The sequence below is a fragment of the Condylura cristata genome, unplaced genomic scaffold, assembly GCF_000260355.1.
Source record: "Condylura cristata isolate star-nosed mole 26May11 unplaced genomic scaffold, ConCri1.0 scaffold00009, whole genome shotgun sequence".
Lineage (NCBI taxonomy): Eukaryota > Metazoa > Chordata > Mammalia > Eulipotyphla > Talpidae > Condylura > Condylura cristata.
This window is the reverse complement of record NW_004567110.1, coordinates 11,535,620-11,541,544: the sequence shown is the minus strand read 5'-3', so window position 1 is coordinate 11,541,544 and position 5,925 is coordinate 11,535,620.

The window sequence follows — 5,925 nt, the reverse complement described above, 5'->3', positions numbered from 1 at the left end:
CAGCTTCAGTCAGACCTTCAGGTAAAGCACGCTGGTAAAGCAACCTTATGAGCAGCCCCCACTCAGAACCACCCTCAAATCCCTGATCCACAGAAACTGGGTCAAGTAATAGCTGTTAATCATTGTTTTAAACCACTATGTTTTAGAGTAATTTGTTAGGCAGCAGGGGATAAATCTGTCACCTCATAGGGATGGTACTTTACATCAGCAGCTATAACCATTGCCATTCCTACTGGAGTTAAAGTACTTAGCTGATTAGCAGCACTACATGGTGGAATATTAAATGATCCCTGCTGTAGCAGAGCCTTAGGCTGCATTTTCTTATTTACAGTAAGTGGACTTACCGGGATTGTTTTGGCTAACTCTTCCTAGATTCTGTACTGCATGACATATGTTATGTAGTAGCACATTTCCTCTACATTTTAGCAATGGGAGGAATCTTTGCTACTCTGGCAGGATTTGTGCACTGATTCTCTTATTACGGGGATAAATGGGTTAAATGAAAGCGTTACATGAAAATGTAATGTTCTCAAATCCTTTGCAAATATTTCTGAATTTGCATTTTGGGCTTTAGTTATTATTAATATGATTTCATATCTCTATATAGTGAAATATTATGGAGCCATGAGGTGGCAAGAAATAAACCAAAATGTTAAAAGCAGTTATTTCTGGGGTACAACTCAAGGAATTTCCTTTGTTGCACTGTTGTGTATTTTCTGAATTCTCTACAGTAACTGTTTGACTTCACATTTATTTATAGCTAGAAATATGCTCAAAATAGTTTCAGAAACATCACGGCTTCTCTAATCACAGTTTATGTCTTGATGGGGTTAGTAAACTAGGCGAAGAGAGTCTGTAACATAACTTTCGGCAGGAGAGAGATGCAGAGACTTTGGGATGTCCCCCAAACTTTGGCGCCTTATGTATATGCAGCTGTCAGCTTAGGGTGTTAACATCCACTTGGGTCGGTCACTTGGGCACTTGGTATTGTTCAGCGGGGTAAGAAGTGAACACGTACAACTGCATGTGTACTTGAAGGCAGGCCAAGGGGAAGGTCACAGCCAGGTGGTAAAAAGGTAATTGGGAAAAGAAAGGAAGTGAGCGAAGGATGGGGTGGGGGTAGTGTATAGAGAGGAAGAGAGGGTAGAAGGAGACTACCACACCGGAGTTTGCTATATCCTGTTCTCAGTACTTTGTATGAGTATATTTTACACTTCAAATACATGTAAAATATATTTGTTGTTTTAATAGACGTTAAATATGCCTATCTATGTTTCACATGTGTCCATATTAAATACCTGTAAAATTATATTTACATAAAAATCCTTTATCCACTGGAAGGAAGAAAGAGTAGAGGTGTGGTATCGCAGTCAGCATTCTTTGTCTAGAAAGAGCCGCCTCTGACTGACTTTCACACAAAGAGAACCATTGGGGTAACTCCTTGGCTGGAAGGGTAAGCTTGCCCCTCAGGAAGCCCCTCCCCCCCCAGCTCTCAATTCCAAGAGCTTATGCAGGGAATCACTTAGGCCCATTCATCTCAGACTGCTCTCAGTTCTTGCATCATTCCTTTCTGGGTCCAGTCTTGAGGAGAAGTGAGAGTCTGGATCAGCTGGAGGCCTGTGAATACCCCTTGCCTGGGGCAGGTTGGGGGGATGGTGGGAACCACCAAGTCCTTGAGCAGGTGTTTGATGGGTAGTTTCCTAGCGCAAAACTGAGGTGCTGTCACAGAAAGTTAAGGACAGGATGGCCAGGAGGGAAAAGACTGGATGTCCACTAGAGGGAATGCCTCTTTCATAAAAATCTCAATACTTCATCTCATTTGGGTCAGACAACCAATCTTGGTACATGACGAGGAAAAGAGACTTCATGTGGTTAGCATTTACTCTCCACAGAGAAAAACAAAACATGAAACCATTTTATTGTATAGGCCCAGGTTGCTTGTTTTCAAGAGGAAAAATATGAGAATGTTTTAGGAAAATGATATACTCTTAATCAGGGTCTTCATTTTCTTAAGGAAAGGTTTAATTAAAGAAAGCAGATAGCAAAAGGCAAAATTGACTGTTCACAAATCATAATGACTAAAAATAGCTGCCATGATCCCTTAGTGCTTGATGCAGAATGAGACTCACCTGAGTGGGTGTCACCCTTGGGCTGCAGGGGACTGAAAGACCCTCCCACTATGCACAGAGTGGATGTCCACTCTGCCTGGTTCCAGTTCCAGTTTTGACACTGGTGACCTGGGTGGACTTAAATAATATTTTAACTTCTCTGAGCCTGTTTTCATTTGTTGAATAGGGCAATTCTGCCCATTTTTGTTTTGTTTTAAAGGTTTATTTATTTATTCATACAGAACTGGGGTACAGGCCAGAGATGCGGAGGGTGAGAAGATTCACCAGAGGCAGAGTGGGGAGCAGAACAGGCCGACTGATGAAGTACACTGCTGAGGGGAGCAGGGCAGGTCAGGAGAGGTCTGCCGCGCCATGTGGTCACCTCCTGGGCAGGGGATCAAACTCATGCTGAAGTGGCTTTAGCTTCTTAGTGCGGTGCTTTAATTCACTGCACCACCAGGGAGGGCCCATTTTTGGTTTTTACAAAGTTTAGGTAAATGAAGAATTATAGTCTTATAGTGCTTATTTGACATGTTGGGGGTAAGTTGTATTTTGTTATTAAGAATTTTCAGTTTTTTTTAAAAGTAACAAGACACACAATAGGTTGTATATTATGAAACTCCCCTTTGGGTTCTGATTCATCATGTTTAAAAAAAAAACTTTTTCTTTGATTCTTAGATAACAACTTTATATTCTCTACTTTATATTCTCTACTTAGGTGGTCTGTTTTATAACCTTTATATCAATGAAGGTGGCATTGCTTTCCAACACTTGATAGCTGAGTATTAATTTGAGATTAGTCAAAGCCTACCCAACATCTTTTTTTAAAAAATTTAATATTAGTTTATTTTTACATCATTTTGTGCCTTTTCCCACCTCAGTTGTAATCCCCGTGGGCTTCCCATCACCAATTTACCCATGTGCCATCACCATAGTCCCATGCACTTCCCCTTCCCCCCATTTTTTATCCCTTTCCCTACTCCCCCCCCCCAACTGTCTCTGGTATATAGTTGTTCATTATTATTATTTTCCCCCTGGTCTTTTATACTCCTGCTATGAGTGAAACCATCTGGTATTTTTCTTTTTCTTTTTGGCTTATTTCACTAAGCATGATCCCTTCCAGGTCCATCCATGTTGCTGCAAAGGGCATGAGTTTATCTTTTTTGATTGCTGAGTAATACTTCATTGTGTATATGTACCACATCTTTTTAATCCAGTCATCTACTTTTGGGTATTTGCTACCCAAAATCTTTTGAAAAATAACCAAACACATAAACTAGAAGCCATACAGTTTGGAAGACCTTTAACATACTATCTATAATATAGTCTGAGTCAGCACTGTTTAATCTAACAGTAATATCCCTACGTTGACATAAGTGTGCAGCACCCGAAATAGGCTAAGTAATGACTAGAAATAGTCCTTTGTCAGTTTTGGGTATCAGGATTTTCTGTCAAATGAATTTGCTGAAAATATGTAAGGAGAAACAAATAAACAAAGACCTTGGTTTTCAGGGCTTACTGGATTTTGGGATTGTGATGGGGGTTTGTGGATTTGTATGGTTTTTATCAGAGCAGGTTGGTTTCTTCCTAAACACTAGCACCATAGCCTTGCTATTTGGTCTTGTTGTCTTTTCCCATTGACTCAGAGTGATGTGCAACAGTCCACCATGGCTTCTATTGTGCTTGGGAACCTAAAGAATGGTTGGTTGAAGCTCGAGAAAACCTCTAATTCCAAGTAGAGGTTCTCTCGCTGTATGAATTTAGTTCTTGTTTCTGGGCTGGCACCTGATAGTCATAACCCCAGAGGAGACCAGTGAATCATCCAGTCATGGGGTTTGGAGATGATTCAGCAAGATCGAAGTGGTGTCGGAGTGCTTTTGGCTGAGTGCTCTAAGGTACCGATTACACATCCAATTATGCAACTGGCCCTGAAGCTCACCCAATCAGGTGCAACCTGATTCTCACCCAAATGCAGCATGCGAGATGGGGCCCTCACCTGGTAGAGCATGACCCCATGGTAGACCTCAGGCCCTTGGGACCCGGGGAAATGGTGCCTGCCAAGATGGCTCTATTTCCTCCTTTTAAAGGATGGGGGTGGACAAAGAGCCATCCCTGTCTCCATTTACCATTTTGATATTATCCTTTCCTCAGAACCAAGGTCAGGGCCAATTTGGCGGACCAGAAATAATTCCCATGTCGTATCTTCTTGATGTGTTGTCTACGACTTCATGGTATAAGGGTGAATTTATCCAGGATGAACCAGTTCTTAATAGCCATATGTCATAAATAGAGATTCTTTCAAGTGGAATAAGACTTTGTTCCCTGTTCTTATAGGCAAAATAGTATACTAGAGCTAGAAATTATGGACTTGGATTCAAGCCCTATCTTTGTTGCTGACCAAATCACTTAGCAAGTCATTTTATCTTTCTGGGAGTCACTTTATCAATCAAGTCGGGAGAGGTAAGAAAAGGAAGAGCATTTAGTTAGCTCTAATATTCTACAATTATCTTTGGGAAGATTATAAATTCCTTCCCTTTCACTCTCTACTCATTCAACACATATGTATTGATTACTGTGTGCATTGTGCTAAGTACTGAGATTACACTGTTTCTGCTCTAAGTTTATATTCTAATATGATAAGGCAGAAAGCAAATAAATCTTATAAAAGGAAATGGGAGGTAGTGGAAAGTGTTACTAGAATAATAAAAGCTAAGATAAGGGGCTAGACAGAAAATTCACATGGTGGAGTAACCATGACTACACCATCATCTGATGATCAGGAAGGGAGGTGATACTTAAGAAGAAACTTGATAATCACTCAGGAATATTTGTTGAATGTATGAATGAACAAGAAGATATTAGTCATTGGAAAATCTGAAGGAAGAACAGATATGCAAATGTGTGCAAACAGCAGATATACAAAGAGCAAAAGTAAAGGCATATTTGAAGATTAAAATGAAGGTGATGGAGTTAAAACATAGTGAGCAGAGTGAGTGGTCAGAGAGAAGGAGGTAGCAGCCATGACACGGAGGTCAGGCTAAAGAATTAAGTTTTATCGAGTGCAAAGTGAAACCATTGGCAGAGGAACACATCTGATTTACAGTTTAAAAATAGCATTCTGCAACAGGATATCATTCTGCACTCCTAGGATGACTAAAATGAAAACAGACAATATCAAGTGTTGTTGAGGATGTGGAACTATTGGAACTCTTGCACACCGTGGTAGGAATGGAGATTGGTATAGGTTTGGGATGGTGATTGCCCTGGCTATTCAACTGGGTATAAGCATGGCTCGTGGCCCTGCAACTCTATCCTTAGTTATATGTGCAACACAGACAGACACTCACACATACGTATACATATACATATAGAGATGTATGTTCATCAAAAGGTATGCTCCAGAATATTCTTAATAGCCCCAAGTGGGAAACAACACAAATGCTCAATAAGAACAAAACAGCTACAGGAATTGCATTATAATCATGTAGTTGAATACTCTCAACAATAAGAGCGAAACAAATTATAAACTCACACGAAAAGAGGGAATGTCACAAACCTAATTTGAGCAAAAGAAACCATGCTGAAGAGTTCAAACTATCCAACTCCATGTGTGTGAAGTTCACAAACAAGCACAACTCTTCTGAGTTGTGAGTCAACATATAGGTTCCCTTTTCAGTGTGCATGACAGGCAGGAGTGAAAGGGCCTTCTGGGTACTATTATATCCTGTGTTTGGCCTGATACTGATTACAGGAGCATATTCAGTGGTTTATCTAATCATCCCCAGGCCAAATGGACCTCGAGTCCAGAGAGACTCAG